The 14,462-nt window shown below is 49.5% G+C and overlaps 1 long non-coding RNA gene across 2 annotated transcripts; it reads right to left on the bottom strand.

Moving 5' to 3' along the window:
* Window positions 1-1,323: 1,323 nt before the first annotated feature.
* On the bottom strand, window positions 1,324-14,303 carry LOC114060700. 2 transcript variants are annotated; one of them, XR_003571942.1, is made up of 6 exons: window positions 14,188-14,303; window positions 13,105-13,301; window positions 11,588-11,678; window positions 3,619-3,760; window positions 3,346-3,527; window positions 1,324-1,639 (listed from the first exon to the last, which is right to left on the bottom strand). It is a non-coding gene; the product is annotated as an uncharacterized LOC114060700 (long non-coding RNA). The 2 variants fall into 2 exon arrangements; XR_003571941.1 differs by having other exon boundaries at window positions 3,346-3,760.
* Between the last annotated feature and the right edge of the window lie 159 nt (window positions 14,304-14,462).

Genomic DNA, 14,462 nt, shown 5'->3' with positions numbered 1-14,462 from the left:
AGCACATGAACCACAACACGCTCTGGGAAACTTCAGGCTCTTCTAAAATACACCTGAGGCTCTGATTTCCTGCTAAGAGGAGCAGGGGTGCTTCTCTGGCCTTGCAGCGCAGGGCTGTGCCAAGTGTCTGCAGGTCAGGGTGGAAAGCACTGGCACCTGGAAGATGTTGGGTCATTTTCTGCCTCAACCCCTTCATCATTTTTCCGGTGGTAAGAGCAGGGAGGACATTTCTCCACTCCAGGTGCCATGGGAAAGGTCACACCACAACTCCAGAGAGAGTGAAATGAGGAGGTTTTGAGCCTGGCCAGCAGTGCATTCCCATTATCCCAGGCTCTGGGTTCACAGGAGGCAGCATCCAGTGGTTAGAGTTGTCCTTCCCACTCCTCGTGGGCAGCATGTGCCTGGGAGAGGAGCAAGGCTGCAAACAGTGAGTTATTCAAACCACAGGCTTAGGAAAACCTCTGTCACCTGGCAGATGCTCATTACTTTGGCTGGGTTTTCGAAAAACAGAGATGACCAAGCCCTGTTTCAGCCTTCAGTGGGAAACTGAAGAGAGACAAGAGTAGCTGCAAGAAACTTGATCCCAGAAAGGGGAGAAAAGAGGGTGGAGAGGGAAATGCATCCTAAACCAAAACCAACTCGGTGACCCAAACGAGCTGTGGTGGAGCCAGAGAGAACAGAAACACCCAAAAAATAGCAGATCAGTTGTGGTGGCTGCAGCCTCACACCGCCAGCACCACCTCCAACAGGACGGGCTTCGGGCAGCGAGTGCCACCTTTTCTAAGCTGACTTGACAAGGGTGATGTGCCAACCCAAATATCACCTCTGTGGAGTGGTGGTGTCCAGGTTTCCTGTGCAGGAACATCCATCCCCACACCTGGAATCCCCTGCCGGCCCGGAGGGAGACGCGGCCGCCTCGCCGAGGGAAGTCAGGTGGGACGTTCTGCTTTCCAGGGGGATGTGGTTTTAGGAAATGAGCTTTGCTACCACCTGCTGCAAGTTCACTGGTTTAGAGGGATAGGCTGCCAAATCTGACAGGAACTGGGGTCTCATTAACATGACTGAGGCTTTGGCAGTGGGAAGCTCCTCCTCTTCCATTTATAGGACGCGCCGAGAGGCCGTGGCAGGAGTTCAAGGCACCGCTGCATTAGGAAGTCTAGACAGAGCCCTGCAAGCCTGGAGAATCCCTCTTCCCTGCCCTCCTGTGCTATTCAACACCCAGCAGCATTCCTCAGGCAGGAGGGATGAAGGGAAGCGTTTCATTCCCTCGTTCAAACTGTGCCCCTCCAAAACCTCCTCCTCCTCCAAAGCTCTGCCTGCAGAACAGGAGGTTGCAGCATGAACTCTTGTTTGACCAAACCCTGCCAGGCTGCTCAGAGGAAGAGCAGAAAAATTTTAAAAAATGCCTAAACCCCGTGTTTTTATTCCTACCTGGAATGAAAACAGAAGCTTTGGAGCGATTATTGAAATATCTGCTTTGAGCTAGTTTTGTTCCTCCTTTTTCCTCACTCTGAGCTGAGCAGGGAAACCCACCTGCTGAGAGATTCCTCTGCCCCCACAGACCTGCAGGCAGTGTCCAAGCAGCTGTGCTCACTGATACCTGCCACCAGCCTCAGGGAGAGCAGGAAACCTCTTGGACCTAAACCAAACATTAAAACAGAATTAACTTTAATTTATCAGAAGACTTCTGTTGTGCTAAATGGATTTTCATGGGCTGAGGAGCAACCTGTGCTGGGAAAGTATTCCAGAATCTCCTGCAAGACAATCTAGGGGAAGGCTGGGGGAAATTGGGCAGCATTTTCCTACCCATTGTCAGAAACTGGGATGAAATCTGGGTGATGTCTCCCTGCCTCCAACTGCTCACCCTGCAGCAGGTCTGGTGGCAAGGACTCAGCCATTCAGCAGCAATTCAAAGGAAGAAAAATAGGATCAAACGATGCTTTAGAATTTCCAGGCTGCCTCTGCCTGCACAGAGAGCACGTACATGCTCTCCTAAGTGGATTGATAAGCGCTCTGAATCAGTATTAACACATGCCAGATGCTGGGGAATCATCTCCCACTCACAGCAATTACGAGGATGTCCCAAAATCCAATAAAGCTACTGAGAAGATGAGCATCTGGTGGTGGTTGTCGGGCCCCGCCACAGCGAGATAAATCTGTGTAATAAAGAGGTGTGATTTTCCTTCCCTTGACTTAGATGGCATTTGGCACTGGAGATGTGTGATTCCTCCTCCCTGGGGTGGCTCTCCTAGGGAGGAGATGAGCAGAGCATCCCTCCTACAGCAGGGATGAGGAGCTGCTCCCCTTATCCTGCCCTTTCTCTGCTGATAGCAGGGACCTCATGCTAAACCCCCAACCCCATCAGCATCCCCAGCCAAAATTCTTCAAAGGAAACCATGAAAATCAGCCCTTCACACCATCAAACAACACCTCTAGCTTGAGAAACCACCAGGTGAGACTTTGTCCCTCTCCCTGACCTTGTTCACTCCATGCTCCAGCCACGGGCAAAACTCCTCAGCTCCAGATAAGAGAATCATGGAAGGGTTTGGGTTGGAAGGGATCTTAAAGCTCATCTCATTCCACCCCCTGCCATGAGCAGGGACACCTTCCACTAGCCCTAGGTTTAGAAGCCCTACAAAGTGGTGAAGCAGTGAAGGCTTCTTCCTGCATAAACCAGCCAGAAAATAATCCCAGTGCAGAGGGAACACTGTGGGTGACACAACAGCGATCCCATCTAGCACAAACACGGGTAGATGCGCCGCTGAGCAGCGCCTTAAAAAACTGATGATTCCTAAAAGGAACAGCCAGCACATTTTATTCGTGGGAAAGGCAGCAGAGCTGAGCTATATTTAATAGAGGGAAGAAGACAAAAGTAATCTCCAAAGGTCTGGAAATGCAGACTCTGTGCTGGGACAGACTTCAGCACATCCTTATGCAGTAAATGCCAGGGATGTTTCTCCCGGCGTGGGCAGCAATTCTGGGACTATTTGGTTTTAAGATCAGAAGCGGCCATTAAAGCATCTCCTGTGAGCTTCTCTTCACCACAACCCAAAATGTCTCATCCAGTAACTGAACAGGGATGAAGGTTTGATAATTTGGAGCTGTTTGCAACGAGTGACACAGCACAGGCCAGTGCCAGTCGAGCTCCAGCCGTTCCTGCTGCCAGGGCCACTCTCCCTCCTTAATTCACTCCCTGCCCTCACAGACAATGTTTACTCCCATTTTCCTTTTCTCAGACAGCATGGAGAAAATGAGCTGAGGGAGAACAGCACGAAGAAAAGTCTGAGCAAACATGGGGGACCCTCAGTGCCAGCGAACGTCACCCACCTGGGACCACGTGCTCACCTGTGGAGCATCCTCCAGGCTCCCAAACCTCCCACCCTGCTCAAATCCTCCTGCCAGGAGGGCTTCCAAAAGACCTCCAGACTCAGTGGCCCTTGGAGAATCTGCTCCTTCTTTTCATTTCATTTTCCTTTGGGCTTTTCCTAAAGCAGAGCTTTTTAATCCACATCATTTCCTACAAACACCTGAAAAGAAACACGACCGGAATCTGCTGTAGCAGCAGCAGCATCCACTTAAAAAGCATTGAGCTGCCCCAAAGTCACCCAATACACTTACAGCGTCACAATGTTAACACTGAAATAATTTTACAAGTCGATTTTTATGCAAATTGGTGCTCACTGTTTACTTTTGGTAAGATTAAAATGCTTGGCATCAGCTCCGGGTTTTCAGGACTGTGGATTCAATTTGCAGAGGGCACCTGGGAGAGAGGGGGATGGTTTTTTTCCTTATTTGAAGCATCTTAAAGGCTATGAAACTATCATTCTGGTTCCTGGTCCGTGAGAAAGCCGAAGTTTTTAAAACAAAATTACATTTGGCAGTCAAACTCACCTTATTCCTTTCAAAAAGATGCTGCTTTTCTTCTTAAACCTTTAACTTTGACCCTTTTGTGTTTGAGATCTTCCTGTTTCTGTGTCCCCAGCACCTGGGCTGAGTTCCCCTCCTATCACTTGGGATCTTAGCACAAAACTACAACTATATCAACTCCATCAAACATACTTTTAATGTCCCCACTAGGGGACTTCAAAAATGAGCTTTAAAGTACAAATTTAATGACTTAGGATGAAATTTAGTTCACATGCAGTATTTGACTCTGAAAGCTTGTGTAAATATTTAATCAATTCATGCACCAAGTCCCCTTGCAGGGAACACAGTTAAGACAATTTGGCTCCTATTTTTGGGGGAAGTTAATCTGGACTTGGCCATGACCTCCCAGATGCTGAGCAAGGAAATAAATGGTTTGTGCCACTGGGTCAGACCTCAGGTCTTTTCAGGCTCCCCTCCCTGCAGCCCAAACAGCCATTCCCTGGCCAGCCCTGCCAAGTCTCAGGGCCTGCAATTTAACATATATAGAATATATATAATTTATATGTATGCATAATATATATAATTTAGCATATAGACTTGACTTACCTTTTCATAGAATCACAGAAACATTTAGGTTGGAAGAGACCTCTAAGACCATCAAGTCCAACTTTTGACCAATCCCTGCCTTGTCCCCCAGCCCAGAGGGCCACGTCCTGTCATTCCTTGAACATCTCCAGGGATGGGGACTCCACCACCTCCCTGGGCAGCTCATTCCAGGGCTTAACCATCTTTTCAGTGAAGAAATTCCTCCTGATGTCCAATCTGAACCTCCCCTGATGCATCTTGAGGTAATTTCCTCTTTGTTGTTTTAATGTGCTTTTCTGCACTGTAACTTTTCTGTCATTAATAACAAAAAGGATCCTACTGATGTGAGACCCCACAGGGAGAAAAAATCAACGAATTCCCAGCCTCCTGCTCCAGCCATCTTCAGCCCTTCCTCCCCACCATCACCCAAATTCCAACGGGCTCCTCAACAGCACCACAGATGTGGCCAAACCCAGAGTTGTTTTTGCATTGCTGATGCCCCTCAGAGCCTGTGCCAGCTCCCAGAATAACAGCCAGAACACAACAGGAGAAGGCAGAGGCCAGACAAAGAAAGAATCAGTTGTCACCTCATTTTCAAGGACATTTTGCACATGTGCTTCCCCTACTTAACTGTGCCTCCAGCTAAAGCTAAACGTTGCCACACCAGCAAAAAAGCCCAGCCCTGAGGAGATCTGGGTACTTGGGGATCTCATAAAATGACAGCAAGCTCAGCTATGATTATTGCCCTGTAATCCACATGTCATGAATAAGTTGGTAATTCAGCAGTAGCTGCAATCACTGCACACAGTTATTTGCTCCTTTCATTTAACTGAAGTGGAGGGGAAGATGGACAACAACTGAGCGCTGTGTAAATATTCATTTTCAACCCTTTCTGGTCAACAGACCCTTAACATTTTTATTTTGGAGGCCTCACACAACAAAAAGAGGGGAGGGGTGCAGGGTCTTGCCTCCCTGAGCTGTTGTCTGCACACCCCAAAACCAGCCATCAGCCTCAGCATGAGCTGAGGGCTGGGAAGAAAGGTGGGCAATTTGGAAAAGGGGGAAAAAAAAACCCCAAATCTTTAACCACAACTAAAACTGAGGCTTTTCTCTTGCTGTTCTTTGAGCCATTTGGTTCACAGATGTTTGTAACAACCTTCAGAGTGTGGGAGTCAGAGCCAACAGGGCACCCACACCGTGGCCAAGGGGAAAACTGGCTGTTCTCATCTCATTTTGGGTGCCTGGACTAAATGTTCTTAATTTGTGCAGGGAAAAACACTGAAAAAGCTGATCTGGAAACCACAAGAGGCCCCATCTACCCACACAGTGCAATGCCAGGGTGGAGAAGGAGAACAAACACCTCTTGTACCTCTCAGATCTGATGGAGGTTGTGACTTCGAGCTATCCAACATATTTTTGCACATCAGGATTGCTCCAGGACTTATTTTTGACAAAACAAGTTATCTGTGCAGCCAAACTCAGCTCCAGAAGTGCTGGAGCCCTTGGTGCCCTCACAGAGCTGGGTTTGCTGCAGGGTGACAGACAGACCCAGAGGAACATCTGGAGCAGCAGAAAGCAGAGGGACAACTTCAGCAGTTTGCAGGAACAGCTGGGGCTTCTCTCACTGCCAATTAAACAGTTTCCCTGGCAGTTTCTTTTATAAAGATTAACCATCCCCACACATCAACGTGGCTCTGCAGTTCCACCAGCCAGGACACAAAGAGCGAGGGCTCCACAGCCTTTTGCTTCCCACCAGCACAGAAAACCAACTATCAGGGGCAGGGAGAACCTTTTACATGAAATAATAAGCTCTGTGGTTACTGCACACAGCAGATGAACAAATCCAGTTCGTTGGCATTTGCCTCTGGATGAGCAACAAAGGCAAAGGAACAAAAAAACCCCAAGGACAAGCACAAACCCCCCAGAAGAGCCCTTGTGTTACACCCAGTAGCTCGCTGGAGAAATGTGATACCATGGAAATGCTTTGGCTCCAGCTGAATCCGTGTGTGAACACGAATTAAGTGGAATAATTCACTGTGCACTGACTTTCACCACAGGCCCTAAGATTCAAATCCGTGTTCTTTCCAAATTACTGTAATTTCCAGCCCATCTCCTGTGATGAGGTACATACAGCCAGCCCGAAATCACCCCATGGCACTTTAACAGAGAGTTTAACTTGAGATATAATTTACTAAGATTTAAATGTGTGCCCAGGAAGATCTATTTCTGCTGCAGGAACTTGGGCTAAAATTGGCATCACCTCCCTCCAAGGTTTTCTCCACGGAGCACACTGGGCTTGGATGGAAAAGTCTTCCTGTGCCCTTTCCCAGGGACTGCAGGGGCTTGAAAATATAGAGAGAAGCAAGGTCAGAGATGTTTGTCACTCTTGGGGACCCCAACACCCATCCTGACCCTCTCCTGTGCACTCCAGCCCACTCCAGTCTGTTGTCCAAGATTTTTTATCTCATGGGCTGTGAGGGTGGTGATGCCCTGGCACAGGTTGCCCAGAGAAGCTGTGGCTGCCCCATCCCTGGAAGTGTCCAAGGCCAGGTTGGACGGGGTTTGGAGCAACCTGGGCTGGTGGAAGGTGTCCCTGCCCATGGCAGGGGGTGGAATGAGATGGGCTTTAAGATCCCTTCCACCCCAAACCATTCCATGATTCTCTACTAGGAAAACCTACTAATTTGTCGATGTGACTGAAAAATCAGAGCAGTTTAAGCAATTCAGCTGCTTCTGAACTCACCTGATTCTCCAGACCAACCTTTTCCCTTCAGGCAGCAACTCCCTTTCTGCTCTGCACAGAATTCCCTGCCCTGGTGCTCATCCTTGGTGGCAAGGGGTTAAAAAGGAAGTCAAGGGAGGACAGAGTGGGAAAACAGCTGAATTTTCTGCTGATAAAAGACTCTTCCTCCTGAACCTCATTAAAACTACCCTGATTTTTTTTTTTTTTTTTGCTTGAAAAAACATCTTACTGCTGGTTCTCCAGCAAGACAGTGAGTTTTCCGGTGTGAATGGGATGAACCCACAGTAAGTGACCCCTAAAGCAGAACTGGAGGGCAGATTAAGTCAAAGATCATTGCTCTGATGCAGGAACCCATGTTAAAAATGCTGGCGGCATTTTACAAGGAGACAATTGATCTACACGGGGTCCCAGTGCCATAATTTCATCTCAATTTGATCTGCACACACGATGGTGCTGCAGACAGATAAAGACCCCTGGGAGGACACACTCAGGCTCAGCAGCTCTTCTTTAGTGCAGGGGATTAACTGATTCTCCCGATTTTACATCCTACTAATGAAAAAAAAAAACCCTCAGCATTGGGGTTGACTTCCAACAAAGTGAGAAAACAGGAAGCAAAGCTGACAAGCAGTTAAGGCCCAAATATTTCAAGCTGTTTGATGGTAGAAAAGCCCGAGGAGGAGGCGGGTGATCGATCTGGGTGTCGATTGCCCAGATCCAGCAGACACATCCATCCTGGAAACACCAGGAATGGAGCAGTTGCCCTCTCAGGGTCCTTCCCAGCTCCTCCATTTGTTATGACTTTTTTTTTAATATATATTTTTTAATTTATGCTGCATTTATTGCAGAATAAGCTATTTAACCAATTCCTGCCATGCAGCTCCCTACACGAGCTCTGTGCTCCAAAACTGTGGCTTTTATTACCAAATTCTGTGCCCACAGAGAGCTCCCCCAGCACAGTTATTGCCAACAGCCCTTTCCCAGAGCCAGCACAGAGCCAAGGTTAAGATGACCCTGAGATTAATGTGTCAGGAAGGGGAAAAACAAATAAAAACAGAAAAAAAATTAAAAACCCTCCGGAAAAGCCGGGCAGGGATGTGGTGCCAAAAAAGCTGCCTGGGAAGGATCTTCCCCACTGGCTGGTATTGTGGTTATACACACACCTACAGCACCTTCACTAGTGGGAAGCAACATCTTGCTGCTCTGCAGTTTGCTTTTGACCATCCCAATTTACCGGTGCTTTTTAGTGAACAATTCCGGTTGTGGATTGAGGATGAAAGGGCTTTCCCCCTTCCCTTCAACTGAAAAACAGCTTGTGACTGAGAAGTTCACTCCCTTTCCTTTTCTTCCCTTTGTAGTTTTGAAACATGAAGGTATTTCCAAAAAAAAAAATCAAGGTATACAGAGGTGCTGGAATAAAACACCAGTGATGTTTAAATTATTATTATTATTATTATTATTATTGCTATTGCTATTATTACTGCTATTGCTATTATTATTGTTGTTGTTATCATTGCTATTATTAGGCAGACTTTTACAGTTCTGCTTTATCTTCCTGCTAAAAAACAGCCATCATTTCCCAGCCTGTCTGCCTGTGGTTTTCCCTGGGACAAGATGCACCATCACAGAGCAAACATCAACCAAGATTGTATATTTTCCTCTAAATAATTGAAATCAGTGTTCTTGCAGACACAGAGGAGTCATCCAGCCTCCTCCATGGAGGGATATGATGTACAATTACAATTAACTCGTGAGATACTTAATTGCTACTGATAAACTCTTTTTTTTTTCTCAGAGTGTTTACTCTTAGGGATAAAGGTGTCCCATCTTCCATCCCAGCCTCCAAATGGAAGATTGGTCATTCTCTTTTGTGGTCTGGATGAACGGGTGCTGGGCTGAGAGCTGGAAGTTTGGGATCCCTCTGTGATTTTCCCATCCATGGAAGGAAGCACAAAGCCCTGCATTTGCTCTGCTTTGTAAACAATCCTTGTCCCATCCACTGTCACGCTTTAAAATTATTACACAGAGAGTCCCACACCAGCCCTCAGTGGTTTTGCTGGGAAACTGGTGGGCAGAGGAGCTATTGCAAGTCTTGGAAAATGTTACAGCAGCTTTGGAGGGAGGTTCAAACCCTCTGCCTTGGGTTTGGGTGCCTGGTCCAGCCAAAGGCAAAGGGAACGTCTGTGCCTCTTCCCAGCCCTTCTGCTCGGTTTCCACGGCACTGTCTGCTAACAATAGACCAAAAAAAATAGTAAAAGTTTCTCTCTCTGAAAAGACACTAAAACAAAATAAAAACCTTTCTGCAAACAATCTGCATTTTATCTTCTTAATGCCTCTAAAGCCTCCACTTGTCTCCAAAAATAATTGCACTCAGCAAGGGTCGAGGAATATTCCTTCCAAATCATGGACCAGATGTTCCACTGAGACCACTACACAGTTAACTCCCAATAAAAGTAATTCAACAAACTAAACACTGATTAAATAATGTGCACACACAGCCCAGCACGAGAAACGTGATTTGCTGTTACTTAACCTTTAACGACGGCGACTGTTCCCTTCCTCCTTGGCAAGGGCGAGCCTGGCCATTGGACAGGGTTGTTTTGGTTTTACTATCTTGGAAATCAGACCTTATAAACTCAACACAATCTGAGCCACTGCCCGGCCGGCCAAAAACCCCCCCAGAGTTGCTCAAGAGGTCAGCGCTGTTTTCCAGCCCATCCCGGCACGTCCAAGACAAACAGCCCCGTGTCACCCGCTCTGCAGGGACGTGCAGGCAGCCCTGCCCTTGTGCTGGCTCCCTGCAGGTCACCACCACCTTCCTCCACGAGTTCTTCTTGCTACAGACCTTTTTTAGGCTCGCAGAGTCGGCGTCCATCAGCTGGATTTCAGATGGGAGCGCGGGGAGCGCAGCGGAGCCTTCTCATCCCCCACACGCTGTGCCAGGGCTTGCCCATCATCCTGGGATGACATGGTGTTGGGGTTGATCATGGGAAGCTGCCACAGCCCCTCAAGGCTTTGTTCTAAACAACATACCAGCTCTAGAGATGCTTAGAGGGAGAGAGGGAGGGGGGAAGCAGAGCTGTGCTGGAGGCGGCGGCCCCGGCACACGACGGCCGCTCGCCTGGACCGTGAAGGTGGATTCCTCCGGGCTGTGCTGAGCTGTGCAAAAGCTCATTGCCAACTGGGATAGGAACCACCCGGCCTCCTGAGCCCGCAGCAGCAGCTGGGAGCTTGCTGAGGCCAAGGGATGAGCCTGGAACAGCAGCTGAGCCTGGAACAGCAGCCAGGAGAGGTGGATGGGAGGGAAATGAAACCACGAGTTGATGGGAGCTGCTGCCAGGGCCAGCAGGTTGGAGGGGAAGTGTTAGGGGTGTCATGCCTGGGGCATCTCTTACCTTCTGTCTTCCCTGTCCTGCGGCAAAGGAGGCTCCAGACTCATTCCTGTTTTGTATGTTTCTAAATGTTCCCTTTTATACCCTGTAATTGCATTTTTGTACCAAAAAAATCCCCTGGAGCGAACAGGCTTCCTCTCTCAAAAGAATCATCTCCAATGCAAGTGGAGAGGCACTGATTGCCCTATCAGGGTCTCCAGGGCTTTCCTCTGTACTGTTAGCTATCAAAAACGTGTTCTTAATTTCAGCACCTCGCCCAAATATTTCATTTTTAATTACAAGCCAAGGCAGAGTGTGAGACAGCCCAGAGCAACAGTGAGCGCTGCTCCCACCAAACCAGCACAGCACTGGCTGGGGAGGGATCTTACACAACCCTGGTGGTGGGAAACCCCCAGTCCTGGGGGGTTCAGGCAGCAGAGACCCCATCAAACAGCTTGTGAGAGGCATCACCTTTCCTGGGAAATAAATTCCAGCCCTGGGAGGCTGGGAGGGAGATGCACTTCGGGGACCACGATGACCATGACCAACAAAACAACCACCAACATAACCACCACCACCATTACCACCATCACTCAGGAAGAAGATGGACCTGGTTCTCTGAGTCCTGGCTGGACCAGCCAGACCAGGAACAGGACTGGAACTGCGGGAAGTGCTTCTGGCATGCCTGTGCCGCGATGTGCTCAGACACATCTTGACTGTGAGGCAGCAAACGCAGAACTTGGCTCCTCCAACTCATATTTTTATTTTGTCTGCAATGTTGTGTAGCTGCCTTGGTGTTTAATCCTTGTAATTAATGACAGTGAGAAAAGGATAGTTCCCATCTCCTCCCTTTTCCAAACATTACAATCTGCAGGGTGGGACCGGGGCAGCTCTGCAGCATTTCAAGTGAAAAAGACAAAAACCAGCAGACAGAGGCATTTACCTTTTGGCAAGTAAGAGGCATCTCTAAGGAAGATGATTTTTAAATCCACCCTGTGTGAAAGAATTCAAATGACATACTTACAACTCCAAATATTGTAAGTTGCGTGTCTGGAAAAAACAAGAGTAATATCCTTCATTAAAAAACGACTTTGAAAAGGATTCCTGGTTCCTATCTGAAACACAAAGGAAGACTTTTTAAACACCAGATGTCATCATACATTTATTTAAAGCTTTAATGATATGTTTTGGGACATCATCTACGCCTGAACATTTCTCCACTGCAGTTGTGTGGAAGAGGGAGCTTCCCCCCCCCCCCCCCATCTTTAAATAGCAAATGAGGCCAATTATCTCATGGTAATTCCAAACGCTAATTTGGTTCCGCTGTAGCTGTCAGTGGCCTATCAAAGCAGCATTTCCAGGTTAATTTTAGGAACACATCCACCCTTTCCAGGCTGCAGAGCCCGAGGGTGGGGAGTGATGCTCAGCTGCAGCCCAGAGACTGCAGGGGCTACGCACAGACCAGGTACAGCCTGGCAGCAAGAGCCACCAACCAAGAAACCAGAACACAGAGAGATGCTGAGGGATGGAGACAAACTCCAGAGGGATCCCCCCTGCTCCCAAGGGACTCCAAGCCATGGATGAGCAGGGAAGCACCGCTGGGCAGGCACAGCCCAGGTAGCACTGGCATTGCTGAGCTGTTCTAAATAATACTGGTGATCTTGCACCCCAGAGCGTGTGGGGAGCTGGCAGTCACTGCACGCCTTGGGAAGGACCACAGCGCTTCGATTTATTACAGATTAATGAGATTGATTTATTATTTTTTTTTGTTTCTTTTTTTTTAATTGGGCTCATTAAAAGCGAAACAATCTTCCTGCGGAGCGTGCAAACAGCGGAGCCACGGGCCCGGGCACTGCTGGTTCCTGGTGCCTTTGTTCAGAATCAGCCTTGCAAACCAGGGAAGATTTATTAATGGTTCCTGGGAGAGATTAGCAACAGGGAAACAGCTCAGTGGGGATTAGGAGCCAAGCAAGTATTAGCCAGTTTTTTTGATGGAGTGTTTGTCGAAAGTTGCTCTTTGAGTTTGGAGTGAGGCAGTGAGTGCCCTTCAGCGGGCTGGCAGCCACAGGGCAGGCTCTGCTCCCAGTGATTCATCTGGGCTTGCTGAATTCCAGGGTTTAACTTCAGCTGGTTAATCTTTTTTTGAATTTTTTTTTTTTTAAATAAGAATTCTATTGTTAGCCCCCATTAGGCTGTTGCTTTGTATCGGCCTCGTGATGACACTGGTCTGGGGAAGCTGCCAGGTCACCTGGAGGGACTGAGGACCTCGGTGTTCCCGGACAGAGTGTGCAGCTGCAGCACAACACGCTTTGCTCTCTCCCGAGCAACCTGACCAGAGAGCTGGAGATCATTTCCCCCCTTATTTGAATCCAATTTTATATACTGAAAGCTTATTCTCCCCTTCAGTGCCAGGAGGATCAGCTCTGAGGCTTCCCACCCTGCAGACCCCACCCCAGCACCTCTGAGCAGAGCCCCTGCCCACCCAGTGCCCCCCAAGCCTTTCCAATACAGGCAGGATCCTAAAATTCTCCCTCTTGATACCTCTTGTCTGGTTTAGAGCCTGAAGGAATCCGACTGCAATCATTACACCAGTTTTGCCCCCAATGGGCAGGGAAGGACAGGCACAGCCAGTGCCCCCAAAAGCCAAGCAGTGTGGGGAGCACCTCATTTGCTCCCACTGATCCTCACTGGCCACAGAAGCACCAGCTGCAGTTTGTGCTTATGATTTTTCTGACACTCTGTGGAAAATACACAAAGCTTGGTATTGTAGGAAAAAAAAAGTTTAGAGCAAACCCCAAAAACCTGAAACCCAAATATCAAAAGATGAAGGGATTTTGAAATTGCATTCCTAAATGAGAACAGCCCCCCAACCTCCAAAGACCAAGAGACCAAGGGGACAGATGTACTCTACGTCCCTCCAGCCACAATTCAGCCCAGGATCATCTTCTCTGCCCTGCTTAACCAAAAGGCCCCTGAGGCTCCAGGACAGATGCCCAGCCAGCAGGTTCACCCCGTTTGCACAGTCCCAAGCCCAGGATCCCAGGACACTTCCCAGAGCCTCCCCTGGCCGTGCTGCACGCAGACCCGAGCCCTGCTCCAGCCAGCTGAAAACATAATTATTGACTTTTTTTCTGCAGTTTATTTTTTGTTCTCCCTTCAGCACGGTGCTGGAGCCAGGCTAGTCTGGTCACGCTCCCCTTGTTTACAGCCAGTTTCTCCTCCGTTCCCCTCCCTTGGCCTGGTGCTCTCCAACCTGTCCCTCGCTGGGCTCCCCGCCCCGCTCGCAGCCGGGCCCTCCATCCCCTCAAGGATGAGCCCGGTGGGTCCCAGCCCAAGCACATCCCCACGGCCCAGCCTCTCGCAGCAAACTGCAGGGAGGAGTTTCCCAACTATATGGGGGGTTTTTTTTAGGAATTAAGAAAATACAAGCGGCGTCTGAACCATCAGCCAGAGAGCACAGAGGGAGGGCTGTGGGGGGACAGACCCCCCCCGGGGCTCAGCCCGCAGCCACACAGGGGTGTTCGAGTGCCCCATCCCCGCACCCACCCCGAGACCCCGCAGCAGCGACACCCGCCGCCCTCCAGCTCCTGCCAAAGGTTCCGCCGGGCGGGAGAGACTTTCCACCTTTCGGGAGAGGGGACGAACCCCTCCGGAGGAGCCGAGGGCGGGGGGGACCCTCCACCTGCCCGGGGGGCTGCGCTGGGCGGCCGGGCGGTGCTCCGGGGGGGCGGGCGGCTCGGCTCGGTCCCCGCACCGCCTCGGGCGCATCCCCTTCGCCGGCACCGCGACCCCGAGGAGTCACCCCCTCTGCGGGGGTGACTCCAACGCTCCCGTCCCCCCCTAACCCCCGATCCCCCGCCCCGGGCCCCGAGCAGCCCAGCCCGGTCCCCGCCCCGAGG

The sequence above is a fragment of the Empidonax traillii genome, unplaced genomic scaffold (genome assembly GCF_003031625.1).
Source record: "Empidonax traillii isolate 1590-97213 ecotype Southwest subspecies unplaced genomic scaffold, ASM303162v1 scaffold286:size1162393, whole genome shotgun sequence".
NCBI classification, from domain to species: domain Eukaryota; kingdom Metazoa; phylum Chordata; class Aves; order Passeriformes; family Tyrannidae; genus Empidonax; species Empidonax traillii.
The sequence above is the reverse complement of the archived record's forward strand: the minus strand, read 5'-3'. Positions and strand labels throughout refer to the sequence as shown.